Consider the following 16,838-nt stretch of genomic DNA (forward strand, 5'->3'; position numbering starts at 1 on the left):
CATGGGAAAAAATGGAGCCAAGAATACTTTATACAGCAAGGCTGTCACTCAGAAGAGAGGGAGAGATAGAGTTTCCTGAGCAAACAAAAACTAAAGGAACTTGTGAACATTAACCCAGCCCTACAAGAAATATTAAAGGGGGTCTTTTGAGCAAAGAGAGCCCGAAAGCAACAAAGACCACAAAGGAATAGAGACAAATCTACAGGAACAGAAACTTTCCAAGTAATTCAATGGCACTAAATTCATATCTTTCAATAATTACTCTGGATGTAAGTAGCCTAAATGCTCCAATCAAAGGACTTAGGATATCATAATGCATTAAAAAAAAAAAGACCCATCAATATGCTGCTTACAGAAGACTCATTTTAGAACCAAAGACATCGACAGATTGAAAGTGAGGTGGCACAGAACCATTTATCGTGCCGATGGACATCAAGGAAAAAGTTGGAGTAGCCCTCCTTCTCAAACCAAAGACTGCAATAAGAGATGAAGAAGGACACCCTATCATATTAAAAGGGTCTATCCAACAAGCAGATCTAACAATTATAGATACTTATGCCACTAACTTGGTAGCAGGCAAATACAGAAACCAGTTAATCACAAAATTAAAGAAAGTCATTGATAACAATACAATAATAGTAGGGGAATTTAACACCCCACTCAGCAATGAGGACACCATCTGAACAGATCAACAAGGACACCGGTGCTTTGATTGACCCACTGGACCAGATGGACTTCACAGATATATTCAGAGCATCTCCTCCTAAAGTCCCAGAATGCATACTCTTCTCGAGTGAACATGGCACATTCTCCAGAGATCACATACGGGGTCACAAAACAGATCTCAACTGGAACAAAAAGATTGAGATTATACCATGCATATTTTCAGACTACAGTGCTTTAAAACTTGAAATCAACTACAAGAAAAACTTTGGAAGGATCACAAATACATGGAGGTTAAAGAGCACGCTGCTGAAGAATGAATGGGTCAGCCAGAAATGAAAGAATTTAAAAAATACATGGAAGCAAATGAAAATGAAATCACAACAGTTCAGAACTTTGGGATGCATCAACGTGGGGAAGAGGGAAGTGTATGGCAATACAGGCCTTCCTCGAGAAACAAGAAAAGTCTCAAATACACAACCTAATCTTGAACCTAAAGGAGCTGGAGAAAAAGAAAAAAAAAAAAAAGCAAATAAAAAAACCATTAACCCAGCCAGGGAAGAGAAATAATAAAGAGTAAAGCAGAAATCAATGATATAGAAATCAAAAACCAGTAGAACAGATCAACCAAACTTGTTCTTTGAGACAATTAATAAGATTGATAAACCCCAAGCCAGGCTTATCTGAAAGAAAAAAGGACCCGAATAAATAAAATCGCGAATGAAAGAGGAGAGATCACAACCAACACTGAAGAAATACAAACAATTCTAGAGAGAATATTATGAGCAATTATATGCCAACAAAGGAGGCAATCTGGAAGAAATGGATGCATTCCTAGAAACATAAGCTACCAAAAACTGAAACAAGAAGACACAGGAAACCTGAACAGATCCATAACCAGCAATGATTACTGATTGAATCAGTAATCAAACATCTCCCAAAACACGAGTCCAGTCTGAATGGCCTCCCAGCAGATTCCTACCAAACATGTAAAGAGAAATGAATATACCTATTCTCCTGAAGCTGTTTCAAAAAATAGAAATGGAAGGAAAACTTCCAAACTCATTGTATGAGGCCAGCATTACCTTGATCCCAAAACCAGACAAAGACCCCACGAAAAAGGAGACTCACAGACCAATATCCCTGATGAACATGGATGCAGAATTTCTCACCAAGCTACTAGCCAATAGGATCCAACAGTACATTAAAAGGATGATTCACCATGACCAAGTGGGATTCATTCCTGGGCTGCAAGGTGGTTCAACATCTGCAAATCAATCAGTGTGATACACCACATTAATCAAAGAGAGGATAGGAAGCCTATGGTTCTCTCAATAGGTAGATGCAGGAAAAGCATTTGACAAAATACAGTGTCCTTTCCTCATAAAAACTCTGCAGTGTAGGGATAGAAGGAACATACCTCAAAATCATAAAAGCCATATAGAAAAACCCACAGTGAATATCATCCTCAATGGGGATGACAGGGATGCTCGCTCTCACCACTGTTGTTCGACGTAGTACTAGAAGTCCTCGCCTCAGTGATCACAGAACAAAAACAAATAAAAGGTATACAAATTAGTAAGGAAGAAGTTAAACTTTCACTCTTCGTGGATGGCATAATACTCTACGTAGAAAATCCAAAGGACTCCACCAAAAAATTGCTAGAACTGACACAGGAATTCGGCTAAGTCATGGGATACAAAAATCAATGCACAGAAGTCAGTTGCATTTCTACACACTAATAATGAAGCAGAAGAAACAAAAATCAAGGTATTGATCCCATTTACTATTTTATCCAAAAGCATAATATACCTAGCAATAAACCGAACCAAAGTAGTAAAAAATCTATATTCTGAAAACTATAGAACACTTATGAATGACATTGAGGAAAACACAAAGAAAGGAAAAACATTCCATGCTCATGAATTGAAAGAACAAATATTGTTAAAACGCTTACGTTACTCTAAGCGATCTATTCATTCAATGCAATCCCTATTAATAAAATACCACCAGCATTTTTCACAGAACTTTGTATGGAAACAGAAAAAAAAATCTTAATAGCCAAAGAAATGTTGAAAAAGAAAAACGAAGCTGGAGGCATTGTGATTCTGGACTTTAAGCTCTATTAGTCATCAAGGCAGCATGCAACTGGCACAGCAGCAGACGCATAGATCAATGGAACAGAACAGAAAACCCAGAAATGGATCCTCGACTCTATGGTCAACTCATCTTTGATGAAGTAGCAAAGCATACCCAATTGAAAAAAGACAGTTTCTTCGACAAATGAAAAAAAAAAAAAAAAAAAAAGGAAACAGTTGGCAAAACTAAAAGACAACTAGCAGAATGGAAGACGATATTTCCAAATATCTTATCATCAGATGAAGGACTAGCATCCAAAATCTATAAAAAACTTATCAAACTCCACACCCAAGAAACCAAATAAATAATCCAGTCAAGAAACGGATACAAGACATGTACAAACATTTCCCCAAGGAAGACATAGAAATAGCCAACAGACATGTAGAAAAATGCTCAACATCAATCGGCATCAGGAAACTATAAATCAAAACCACGAGATCCCACCTCACACTAGTGAGAATGGCGAAAAGTAACAAGTCGGGAAACAACAGGTGTTGACAAGGATGTGGGGAAGGGAAACCGTCTTGCACTGTTGGTGAGAATGCAAGCTGATGGAGCCACTCTGGAAAACAGTATGGAGATTCCTCAAGAAATTAAAAATATAGCTACCTTACGACCCAGCCGTTGCATGGGTTTTTACTAGGGATTTACCCCAAAGATACAAATGCAGTGATCTGAAGGGACACCTGCACCCCAATGTTTATAGCAGCCTATGTCCACAATAGTCAAAACCATGAAAAGTGCCCAGATGTCCATCAACAGATGAATGGATAAAGAAATAATGGTATGATATGAGGATAAATGTCACAGAAACTTATTTGAGCGACAGATGGTAATTGCAAAAGAAGAGTAATGTATGATTTCATTTCGAAGTCCCAACAGGAGAAGCTGACAGTGGTAGAAGTTAGGACAGTGGTTACCTCTGGGGGGGTATTAGGTGGGAAAGGGAAAGATAGAACCTTCTGGAAGGTAGGGGGGTAGAAAGTGTCCTATATTTTGGACTCGGTACGGGGGCAGGGGTATATGCGTGTAAAAAAATTTAGTTGTGCATTTAATATCAGTACTTTACGAGTGTGCTATGCACGAAAATGGAAAGGTTAGGAAAGGGGGGATTTATTGAATGTAGGAGGACATTTGCCAGGTGGGTCACTGCACAACAAGGCCACCTCTCAGACGGGGAGAGCAGAGAGGAACCCAGCTCACTCTGCTAGGCCCCAAACACCTCGCAGGTCTTCCTCCTGCCAGACAGCAGGTCTCAAACACTCCTCCTGATTGAATGTCTAGCTGGTGCTGGAGAAAACCTGCGGGCTGTCCTGCCCGTGACACGGTCACAGGGGCACAAAGATGGCCTGTCCCCGACAGCATGTCTCCATCAGTGAGGCAACTCCCCGTGGAAGCTGCTCCGTGTTCTTTTAACCTATTCCACCTGGAGGGTTGGAGGTACAGCACAGGACTTGGGGTCTGGATATGAACTCCACCCTCGGTGGTTCTCCGCTCAGTCCAGTTCAACCCACGAGACCCAAGAACCAGGCATAATTCTGTTTGATTTCAGTTCGAATCATAAATCTGTTGTCAGTTACGCAGCAATGATTAAATGAAATATTAAAAGTAAAAAGCAGGGCAGCCCGGGTGGCTCGACGGTTTAGCGCCGCCTTCGGCCCAGCGCGGGATCCTGGAGACCCGGGATCGAGTCCCATGTCGGGTTCCCTGCAGGGAGCCTGCTTCTCCCTCTGCCTGTATCTCTGCCTCTCTCTCTCTCTCTCTAATGAATTAAAAAAAAAAAAAGTAAAAAGCATAAAATGCTACATAAAAGTATATCTAGGAGGATATATGTCACCACAGCTGATAGACACGTACATGTGCCTACCCTGCATGTGCGTGTGTCTATCACTTTGCTATTTTTATATCCACACCCGTAACACACACATGCATACACACCTTCTGAATCGACATCTATATATTGTCTTCAGCATGTTTTTCCCTTTTTTTTTTTTAACAAATTTATTTATTTATTCATGAGAGACACACACAGAGAGAGGCAGAGACACAGGCAGAGGGAGAAGCAGGCTCCCCGCGGGGAGCCGGATGCAGGACTCGATCCCAGGACCCCGGGACCACGTCCGGAGCCCAAGGCAGACGCTCAACCTGCTGAGCCCCCTGGGTGTCCCGTACATGTTTTCCTTAAGTGCCGCTTCATCTATTTTCTCGTGTGGGAGTATGAATCCCAGTCCACACAACCAGATATGCAGGGAGCCTAATTTTATTTCTGCGACCCAGTGTCATTCGGGCCCTGAGGCTTCCATTCTGCAGCCGGCGGGAAAGCGGACCTCAGTCCTTGGGACTGCCCTGTCTCCCCATTTTGGTGCCATTCTTGGGTATCTGGGAGTCGGGGGGGGGGACTGGGGGGGCACAAATCTCTCTGCTGTGCCATCTGCTGTCCCCATTGTGTGGCCACCTGAGGCGCAGCAGCTTACCGCTCCCGTCCCCTGAATGCAGAAGTCTTTCTCGATGCTGCCTACGATTCCGTTCGCTTCTAGAAGGTCTTTGATTCAATTCTAGAAGCACTTTGTCTTCATGCACAAATCCCTCCTCCGTTTTACCTCTCTAGGCATCCCCTGAGCTCGACCAGAGGCCTGGGACTTTGAAAACCAGAGGCCAGAAAACAGCAGCCGCGTCCCCGTCTTGCTAATCCACTGACGGAGAAGGACGGTGCCCCTGAACGGAGGGGAAAGAAGGACACAGGGCAATGGGCTTGTTAGGTCGGCGCCAGGGCGGACTTCTGAGATGGGCCCCAGACGACCTTGCCCCTCCGGCGCTGCCCCTGTGCGAAGGGGACCCTGTGAGGAGGGGTGGTGCCTTGGGACGGGTTACCTGTTGCCCTCGGGTAGGGAGGGAGTCGGGGTACCCGACCCAGTCACCAGCCCTGGAAGAGCAGCGTCCTCTGGCCAGCGGCAGGAACGGAAGGCAGAGCTTGAAACCCTGGGGCTCCCGAGAGCGATTGCAAGTGGGGCCTCTGCCCCGGGGGTGGAGAGGGCCTCGGGGTGCGGGTGCCAGCGCCCTGGAGCTGCACAGCACCTCCCCCACCAGCCCGCAGCCACAGGAAGGGAGCCTGCCCCAACCACGTGAGCTTGGGGGGCCCTCAGGCCTCAGGTGAGGCCAGCCCTGCTGGTGCCCAGCGCCTGGAGGGGCCCCGAGCCGAGACCCACCGCCTGGGGGTCCCTGGGCCAAGACCCAAGCACCTGGAGGGGCCCAGGCCGAGACCCACCACCTGGTGGGGCCCTGGGCCGAGATCCCCAATGCTTCTGCACCCCGAATTCTGACCTGCAGGTTTATCAGCAGGTGTCCTCTAAGCCCTTCAGTTTGTGGTTATTTGTCACTCAGCAACTGAAAACTAACCCAGTAGCTTAAGATATAAAATAGTGTCCAACCTGGATGCCGGGGGGCTCAGCGGCTGAGCGCCTGTCTGCAGCTTGGGGCATGACCCCGGGGTCCCAGGATCGGGCCTCATGTCGGGCTCCTCGCAGGGCACCCTCCTTCTCCCTCGGCCTGTGGCTCTGCCTCTCTCTCTTCGCATCTCATGAATAAATAAAGGGAAGAGAGGGAGGGTGGAAGGCGCTGAGTTTGCCAGGTTCTCCAGGCGCTAAGCGGGTTCCTGGGCCCACTCTGCTGACTCCCAGAGCCCGAGGACCGTCCTGCTAAGGACACAGCCAGATCCAGATGCGCGGACAAACAGAACGGACACCAAGGCAGTACTCACACATCTCACCTTCCAGGGCCCCTGCTGGCTGTGTTGGTAGAGCACGTGGCTCGATCTCGGGGTGGCGCGTCCAAGCCCCACATTGGGTGTGGAGCTTACTTTAAAAAAATAAAAATAAAAAATAAAAATCTCACCATTCCATTTCAGAGCCATGTAGAAAGGAGAAAACAGCATCAGGAAAGCCAGCTCTGCCGTCGGCTAGCCGTGCAAACGTGGGCAAGTACTTCGCCTCTCTGAGCTACGACACCTCACCTAGAAAATGAGAGACACAGACCAGATGATCTCAGAGGTCCCGCAAGACCTTTCATGTAATCATTCAACAGATACGTGTCGAGGACCTACTATGTGCCAGGTCCTGAGCCAGGCCCTGGGACCACAGCTATGAATCAGTCTCAATACTCACTGGACTCGGATTTCCCCTGGGAGTAGTTGACAGCTCAGGAAGGAGAGGGTCCATTAAAAAAAAACAAAACAAAACAAAACAAAAACTGGGTGTTTTAGGCTGCTACAGTTCCCACTAGCTTCATCCTGCCTCTTCCAGGTGAAATCTGGAAATGAAATCTGGCCTCGGTGGCCTCACCCACCAAAAACACTGGAAAGTCAAAACAGATAAGCATGATTTGGAAGAGCAAGGGCTGTGAAGAACGATAGAAACTCAAAGGTATTCAGTTTCAGCATTTTGGGGCAAGACCTTCCCATCAGTTCACTTGGCCACTGAAGGACTGATTTAAAAACATTTAGAATCAAGGGGATCCCGAGGTGGCTCAGTGGTTTAACGCCTGCCTTTGACCCAGGGCATGATCCTGGGGACCCGGGGTCAAGTCCCATGTTGGGCTCCCTGCATGGAGCCTGCTTCTCCCTCTGCCTGTGTGTGTGTGTCTCTCTCTCTCTGTCTCTCTCATAAATGAATAAATAAAAAAAATCTTTAAAAGAGTGAAAAATTGTAACTAATAAAAAAAATTAAAAAAAAAAACATTTAGAATCAAGGCGAACCTTTGATTAGACCAAGAAAGTTAAGCAGGCAACGTGTTCCCAGCCAGCTGCCAACTAATCTCAATTAAAGGAGCCCATAGCTTGACATTTTTATAGAATGTTGGAGCCTCCTAAGAAGTGCCCTAAAGGTAACCCAGTCTCAAATCTCTCAACTACATTCTTGCCAAATAGTTTTCCAACTCTCCTCAAACGCATGGCTTCCTTGGGCAGCCTTGTGGCCCATGCTGAGTTCCAGAAGGCTGGGTCTTGCGTCGAGCCGAGACTAGGGTCCAAGCAGGCTTCTTCCCATTGCCCCAGCTCTTGCGCCAGGGCACGGGGACGTCCTGCGTTACGTGAATCCCTACTTGAGGGCGGCTCCCCTGCCTGCCATGATTTCCTTCTCCTGACAGCCATCGTTTCTCATATGCTGTGGGCCTGACCCCTCAGCACCCTGCCCGCTCTCCTCCAGACACTCCTGGTTCCTACAGTCTGGTGTCCAAAACCCAGCCCAATGCCACGGGTAGTGTTTTCCACCAATTAGGTCATGTTGGTCACTTTCCTGGACATGGTTGTCTGGTTAGTGCAAATGAATACTTGTGAGTTCGTTTTGGCAGCCAGGGACAAATAGCCTACCACGGAGCATCTAAATAAAACCCTAAAGTCCTTTTTCAACAAGGTTCTTTTAATGGCAAATTATGAGACATTTGAACAGGGAAAGTGACCCTGAAGATGGAATTTGGGGCTCACTTGATTTGTGAGTTTCAAGTGTTAGATGTGGTTTTAGGCAGACCTGAAGCCAGGCCTTCAAGGAAAATGCCATAGTTCGGTCTGTCTGTGTCTCTCCATGCCATGTTCCCTCTCTGCTGCCTCAGCTGGATCTGATTCTCACTCAGGGCCTCTCCGTAGGGTATCAGAGGCTCCCGGTTGCTGCAGCCTACCACCCGGCCGGCAGCTTCACGCCCCAGTGGAAAAGAGCATCTATCCCAAGGTCTTGGGAGAACTCTAGCCTGGGTGGTCACATGTTCACCCAAGATCCAATCACCAAGTCAGGAAAATGGGGTGCACTAATGGGTTGGGGCCAAATTTTGCATTGGCCCTTGTGTAATGGGCTCCACAGAGTGTTTCCAAGAGCAAATGAAGGTCAAGAGGAACACAGCTCAGGCCAGAACAGTAAACACGCACTCCAGGCATGTTGGCCGTATCTACTGGGCCCATCGCAGGTGTGAAATCAGCACGAAGCCCAGTGACTGCCCAGTGACAGCCCAGTGACAGCCCTCTCCACACGGGGATACTGCGGGCTGCTTTGTGGCCTGCTCTGTTTCACTTAACACTGTAGTATAAACATTTCTTCGAGTGATTAAGACTTCTTCATGACATACTTTAAAATACTAGCAACTATTTCATGTATGTACCATCATTTGTCTGTTCCTCTACTGCTAGAGATCATCTTTCTTTCTTTCTTTCTTTCTTTCTTTCTTTCTTTCTTTCTTTCTTTCTTTCTTTCTTTCTTTCTTTCATCTGTAAGTAATATACACCAATATGAACATTTTTTTACATCTTGTCTCAGAATTTCTGATTATTTCTTTAGAAAAGGTTCTTAGAAATGGAATAAATGTGTCATAGAGTATTTCGAAGTTCTTGATGCATATTACCAATTGTTTTCCAGAAGGATTATACCAAATTGCATACTTGTGCAGATAGTGGTAGTTGGTAACTTTAATCGGAAAACAAACCCACAGCATATAAATAAGGTCCTGGTTAACTCAGAGACTGAAACTTTCAGGGCATTATATGCCTACAGATAGTGGCTAGACATGTCCAGATTAAATCTAGGGGGCTGTGAATTGGGGATTTCTCAGACCAGACCATCCAGGACAGATGGTGTAGTTGGCAAAGTTGGCATCAGCCACCCCAGCATCACAGGTGTCCCCTGTGTCACACTCCCTACATGCCTCACCCATTTCCCCATCCCTACCTGCCCTTTATAGAAAAAGAAGTAATAACATCATCACGCTAACTGGCGGTCAGGTTTAATCCTAGGAGATTAATTAACATGGAACAAAGTTAAATTAATTCCTCATTCTGACCTGAAAGGCATCAGTAAGCTGATTGGAAAGGTGTTCTTGGATAAACCTCCTTATAATCACACAGGGCAAGCAGCTATCTTTCCAAACCAGTCCTAAAACTCATCTCAGTCCTGCAAATGCTTAAGGGCCCAGTGAGTTGTAGGCTGAGTGGCTGATGTATCAATAACCGACGGCATATTTATAATGTACCAAAGTACCAGTGAGAAATTAAAGTAGAAGTTGGGAATTCTGAGAATAGTCTTTGTTGTACCCGAAGAAGAAATAGGCCAACGATGTCAAGATAATTCTGTGCGTTACTGTCTATTGGGCACATGTGAGCACACAGGCACAATGCCAAAAGAGTTGCATATTTATTTCATCCTTAAAGGCAAACTTTGGGTCTCACATATATTAAATGATGTGAACACATCATACAACCACTGCATCTGGCATCTGACTCCCAGGACCATGTCTTTTCCTGCCACGTCTCCACATCTTGAAATCTGCTGCCCATGGTGGCCACCTATCCCGGCCTCTCTAACATTGAAATACCACTTGTCCCCCTATACGTGTAGCATAATGCTATTGAATGAACAAATAGTCAAAGATAATAAAATTGCTTTAAATTGCTGGTGAAAACCACTATGAATGCTTTAATACTGGTCATTTATAATGAGCAGAGTGTCTGACTCTTGGTCATTGCTGGGAACAAGAGCATCTTCTCCTGAATAGCATCATTTCAAGGTCAAGGCTGCAAATCCAATGCCCTCCCTATCTTTGTCCCTGCACCTAAAGGCAGACATGGACAGTACCTGGGGATCACACCACCCTGTGGCAACGGCTGTCCTTAGGCTCCCGTCAGTTCCACCCCGCTTTGGAGGTCCTGACACATCCCACTTTCCCTGGGGGCTTGCCCTCCACCATCCTCCCCTTCCCTGCTCCTGTCATAATCACTACCACATTTCATACTTTTTCTCTGCTATGTCAAGGGAAAAAGTTTGAAGACTAACAGTAATATTAAAAAAAAAAACCTATAAATATTTCATCTTTTTTATGCCCACTCATTCTATCACTTTTTCCATCCAGCAAACTTTGCAACTACTTCCTATGAACGTAAGTCAAACTCTCAGTTACATGTCTCGTTTGGACTTTGTTAAAGGGTGTGCTTTGGAAGATTCCACATAAAAATTTGACATTTTTGCTGCTACTGAAAAATGGGAAGACCTAGCTCTCAGCCCTTCATCCCCACCAGGCAACAGGCTAGAGTTGACAGCGGCGCTATGGGTGGTTGTGGGCAGGTGCCCTCATACACTATCCTGCTGGGTTTTGGAGAGTGAGTGATGCAGCAATTCAAAGTCTGCTGGATGATGGACCTAGTCTGGATAAACACTCAGGTGGGTACACCCGGAATCTGCTTCTCATCAACTCCCAACCTTCCTAGCATGAGCCACCAATCTCTCCCACCTGGACCCTTACAAAAGTCCCCTAACTTTCCTGTTCTGTGGTCTCTTCTCACAGGCAACCTGAATGTGACCTGATGAGACTGTACTCAAAACCTCCAATGGCTCCCATCTCATTTGGATTCCCACCCAAAATCCTTCCCAGAGGCTAGGCCCCTGCCTACCTCTCTGGCCTTTCCTCCCAGTTCTCCTACGCTCCCGACACATTCTGGCCTCCCTGTAGCTCCCCGGGCAAGCCAGATGCTCTCCTCCTAACCCTCACCTTTGTGTGCGCTATTCCGGTCTCAGTGTCCTCATCAGCTCAGCTGGCTGACAACTCCCCTACCCGGCTGTCTTCTTATGCTGCCTCAATTCCCCTGCCCACTGAGATCAAACAGGATCCCGTACCGCTCCTGTCCTTCACCATCAGTCCGCCACTCTGTTGTTTTACTTTTCACATGTCACAAGCTAACAGAAGGTTCTGTTTGTCGTCAGTGTCCATCCTGGGCAAAATCTCACCAAGAGTCTACTGCTGTGGCCATAAAACCCAACAGAGACCCCGCACGTGGGCATGTGCAGCGACTACCGTGGAGGGAGTAGCTGCGAGATGGTCCATAGCAAGGCTGTGACGTGAGGCCAAGGGCAAGATCATGGAGATGTGGCCAGGAGAGTGTGGTGGACATGAGCAAGGAGCAATATCTGGAAGTTGTCCAGGGCGACTGTGGTGATGTGCCACAGGGGGCATCAGCATGGCCTCCAGGCCTCTGATTTGGACGGCCAGGTGGAAGATGGTAGCATTTCATCCAGAGGGGTCGCCAGGCGATATTGGGCTGGAGGGGAAGGCCATGAGTTGGATTTAGACATTGGGCATTGTGTGGGAAGTACAAGATAGAAGGATGCCAGAGGACGGACTTTCTATGGTCATTCTGAAATCTTTCTGTTGAGTATGAGGAACATAAGAATCCATTGCTAGGACTTACACAGAGAACAGATGTTCTGGATTTGGGCTGGTATCCCCTCTTTTCTGTGTCAAGCAGCAGCTGGCAACAAAAAACAAGGAGCACTTATCAGGACTCTCCAGACCTGGTGAGCCCACTCCCGACGGATGCTGAACTCAGGATAGGACCAAGAGACTCCAAGAAGCAACTGGCTGACTCATGGATACCACTGTGCTCTTTAATAAAAGTAAAGACTTGCTTTCTTTAAACTCTGGGGGCATGACTTTTTTGATGGAAATCAGTTTGAAACCTTTATAGAACCACCGCAGCTTAATGGCAGGGGCAGCATTACGGTGTTTGGAAAGTGATATAAAAGCAGGGAGAATGAAGCCCCTCCAGGTGTCGGGACTATCAAAGGAGGCATTGATATCTGGCTGCCTGGGAATTACAGAGCCTTTAGGAAAATTTTTTTTATTTATTTATTTATTTATTTATTTATTTATTTATTTATTTATTTATTTTGCCTTTAGGAAATTTAAGCAGCGGAAGTAGGATACTCTTTCACCCAGTCCTGAGGATTCGTTGCCCTAGATGTAGAAAGGGATTCAAAATGAAACTAGGGGGATCCCTGGGTGGCTCAGCGGTTGAGCGCCGCCTTCAGCCCAGGGCATGACCCTGGGGTCCCGGGATCAAGTCCCACGTCGGGCTTCCTGCATGGAGCCTGCTTCTCCCTCTGCCTGTGTCTCTGCCTCTCTCTCTCTCTGTGTCTCTCATGAATAAATAAATAAAATCTTTAAAAATGAATAAATAAAAATGAAATTAGAGCATTGGTTCCCAAAGCAGGCTTGAGAGGTAAATAGCCAAAGTAGAGACACGTGGCTGACATGAAAGATTAAACACAGAAGGTGCCACAGATATGGGCGAATCAGTGCTCCCTCCCATGTGAAGCCAGGATTCTGGGAACTAGGGACACAATAACTGAGATTCCTCCTCAACTAAGGAGGAGGAGGGAGAGAGAAGAGGAGAAAAGTTTCACATTTTCAGAGATTAAGTCCTTCCCATAGACCACAAAAGGGAGACCAATGACAGGAAGATTTCGTTTTCATGGGCACTTGGTTGAATATTATCACTGTTGACTGTGAGTAATCCTGTTTGAGTGTGTGAGTTAAAACTTCTGCTTTTTCAGACAAGAGTACTTTCTGCCAATGAGCTGTGACTTGACGCTGTGTAATGTGTGTAATTGTGCTTTTAATTGAGCTCTAATAATTGACCTTGAGGGTTTGAAGGTTTTGGAAATGGATGTTGGCTTGGGGAAAGGCACCTTCTGAGAAGGTGATCAAACATACTTGCCTGACACGAAGCTTCTCTAAATGTAGTTTGGTGGAGACAATTTAAAAAAAAAATCTGTGCATGTTCTGAAAAGGTAAAATTCAATTAAAAAATATTTTAGCATTAGAACAAAGTAAAGAATGGCTTAGTAAAGTTAAAGTTGAATGAGAAACATCAGCACGAACTCGTGCATTTTAAAGGGATGCTCATTCTACCACTGACAGGAGCGCTGGGCAACCCCCGCGGGGCGTGACGTCTGTCCACAGCCTCTGCTCACAGGGAGCCCTGAGGCCTACCTGGGTCACTATTACCTTCCCCACAAACAGAGTTCAAAAATCCTTGAAAGATCACTAAATTTGTGTTAAGGATGGGGAAAATCCAGATGGGCCCAGGACACTTGGTGCTTGCCAGAAAATGTTTTCCAAACTATTTGAAATATTGCTAAATAAAAGAACCCTCACTGACCAAACTGTGCTGCTTTTTCGAAAAGAAAGTACCCATTCTAGTCAACTGAAGCCTGTTAAGGCTGTAAGAGCCACAAGACTATGCTAACTCTAAAGAAAAGGAGTGTGTGTGTGTGTGTGTGTGTGTGTGTGTGTGTAACTAAAGGTTAATCTATTCAAATTGTGTGTCATATACTCAGGCTCTGATCCCCTAAATGGCAATCACATGCAAGCCCGTAGGTGCCTGGCTGGCTCAGTTGGTAGAACACGCAACTCTTGGGGTCAGGGTAGTGGGTTTGAGCCCCACCTTGAGGGTAGAGATTACTTAAAGGTAAAAGAATACAAAGATATGATCACAGTAAACTTAAAAAACAGCCATGGCTTACGTCCTTTGTTTTTTTTTTTTTTTAAGATTTTATTTATTTATTCATGAGAGACCCAGAGAGAGAGAGAGAGAGGCAGAGACACAGGCAGAGGGAGAAGCAGGCTCAATGCAGGGAGCCCTATGTGGGACTCGATCCCCAGACCCCGGGGTCACACCCTGGGCCTAAGGCAGGTGCTCAACCACTGAGCCCCCCCAGGCGTCCCGCTTATGTCCTTTGTTCATCTTAAGGTAAAGTGTATTAAAATATATGTAGGGATATAATTATCCAAAAACTAAGGAAAGGACAAGTGTACAAAATGGCAGCTAAATGAAACATTTTTTTAAGATTTTATTTATTTATTTGGGGGGGGGCATGAGCAGGAGATGGGGAGGGGCAGAGGGAGAAGCAGATACCCCGCTGAGCAGGGACCGGACCCTAAGGCCATGACCCAGCCAAAGGCAAATGCCTAACCACTGAGCCACCCAGGCACCACTATCATCAACAACCTTAATAGTCATCTTATAATTATGTTAGGCTCATTATTTGTATTGCCATATTTGTTGCTTTAATTATCAAATTCAACCTCTCACCAAGTTAATAGTATATATACTTTAAAAACTAGTTGGTAGGGCAAGGGACGTGGGTTCCAATCAAGCATGGTAGATTAGCTTTCCATTTATTGCTCCCCCTTCAAAAGTCCTGCTGAAGTGATAATAAAAGAACAGAAAAGGTGGAAACCCATAAGGTTGAAAAAAGCGAGAGAGGAGACCAGCTCAGTGCATCTCAGTGGATTTTTGGAGAATGGAAAGGATGAAGCTCAGAAAGTGCCTGAGAGACGGGTAGATATATAGATCATCAGCGAGTCAATTTGTCAGCAGAACCTGTGAGGAATTGGGGGGGGGGGGCTGGGTAGGCGGGGAAGAGGAGCCTGTGTAGAGAGGGATTTAACCACGGGCTCTACCCTCAGCAGCCAAGAGACTCCCTCCTCCAGCTCCCTCCTTAGAGACCCAGGGTTATTTTCCAGGGATGTCACACCCCACGGGCATTAGACTAGGAGCAGGAAGTACGGCAAGGAGGCAGGGTAGTAGAGGCAGAAAGGGGAGGCACCCAACCTGCCCTCCAACGCTTCTCTCTGCCCTGCTCTCAACCATTTATTCAACAAATATTTCTTGTGTGCAACTTTGTGCCAGATACTGTCTTAGGGGACTCAACAGTGAATCACAGGCAAGTCCCTGCTGTCATGGAGGTGACATTCCAGTAGGGCAGACAGGCAGCAAGTAAAGATATTTTAAAAGTGTACATTAGGGCAGCCCAGGGGGTGCTCAGCGGTTTAGCACCTGCCTTCGGCCCAGGGCGTGATCCTGGAGACCCGGGATCGATTCCCACGTCGGGTTCCCTGCATGGAGCCTGCTTCTCCCTCTGCCTGTGTCTCTGCCTCTCTCTCTCTCTCTCTCTGTGTGTGTCTTTATGAATGAGTGGGAAATTTTTTTTTAAAGTATATATTTAAAGAACAGGTAATGCTTGAAGAAAACTAAAATAGGACAATGGGAGAGAGTGGCAGGACTCTACTTTTGCTTTGTCATTGTTGTTGTTTCAGGACTCTACCTTTGGAAAGGTAGTCAGAGGAAGATGTCAGGGGACATGATACAGAAGTAGAGACTTGAATAAGATGCAGGCCCCCACCAGGAAGTTGGGCACCGAGTAGAAAGGACGTGAAATAGAAGCAAGCGTGGCTTGCTCAAGGGACAGCAAGGAGCTGGAGTGCAGTGATCCAGGGAAAAGCAGGGGATGAGCACGGAGAGATCCTTTAGAGTTTCAAGATTATGATGAGAACCTGAGATGGATTCTAAGAGAGATTGGAAGTCAGTGGAAGAGTCTGAACATAAGATTTTAAGTCCATTTAAAATAACTGTGGATGCTATGTAGGAAATAGATGAGGGGAAGATGGTAGAGGTGGCCAGACTTGTCAGGGGCTATAGCAGAGCGCCGGTGCCAGACGACCCATCACCAGCAAGAGGGAAGAGGGTCTCCTTCAGCACCAAGAAATAAGCCTCTGAGGAAAGTTCTACCCACCAGCACCAGGGGCGGCTGCTGAAAGGTGCTGGAGTCCTGGTCGACCTCAGCACAGTCTACCAGGATCCTGGACAAAAAGATCACCACATATGTACACACCGAGTTTCCAGCCTCCCTTTTTCTTAATTTTTCTAATTTTCAGTTATAAAGCAATCCAAACATATAAATATAAGAATAGCATGACACCTAACACCACTGGCGAGATAAAAGCAGAAACTGACATATACTTTATTTGCTTCATATCTTCCTATTTGAAAAATGAATGGATGAAATAATAAAAAAGAAAAATACTATAAATGTAGGTGAAATTCTCTCTTCTTCCCTACAGATAAACATTACTATGAAGTTAATGGGCATTATACCTTTTGCACTTTTATTAATTTTTTTAAAGATACTATTTATTTATTTATTCATGAGAGACATAGAGAGAGAGGCAGAGACACAGGCAGAGGGAGAAGCAGGCTCCCCGTGGGAGTCCAATGTGGGATGCGATCCCGGGATCCCGGGATCGCATCCCAAGCCAAAGGCAGACTCTCAACCACTGAGCCACCCAGGCATCCCATATTAATTATTATTACATCCAAAACAATCTGAACTATTGCTTTCTGTTTTTAAAATTACATGTATATATTTTGCATCTTGATCTATTCACTC

This window comes from Canis lupus, chromosome 1 (genome assembly GCF_011100685.1).
Source record: "Canis lupus familiaris isolate Mischka breed German Shepherd chromosome 1, alternate assembly UU_Cfam_GSD_1.0, whole genome shotgun sequence".
Classification (NCBI taxonomy): Eukaryota; Metazoa; Chordata; class Mammalia; order Carnivora; family Canidae; genus Canis; species Canis lupus.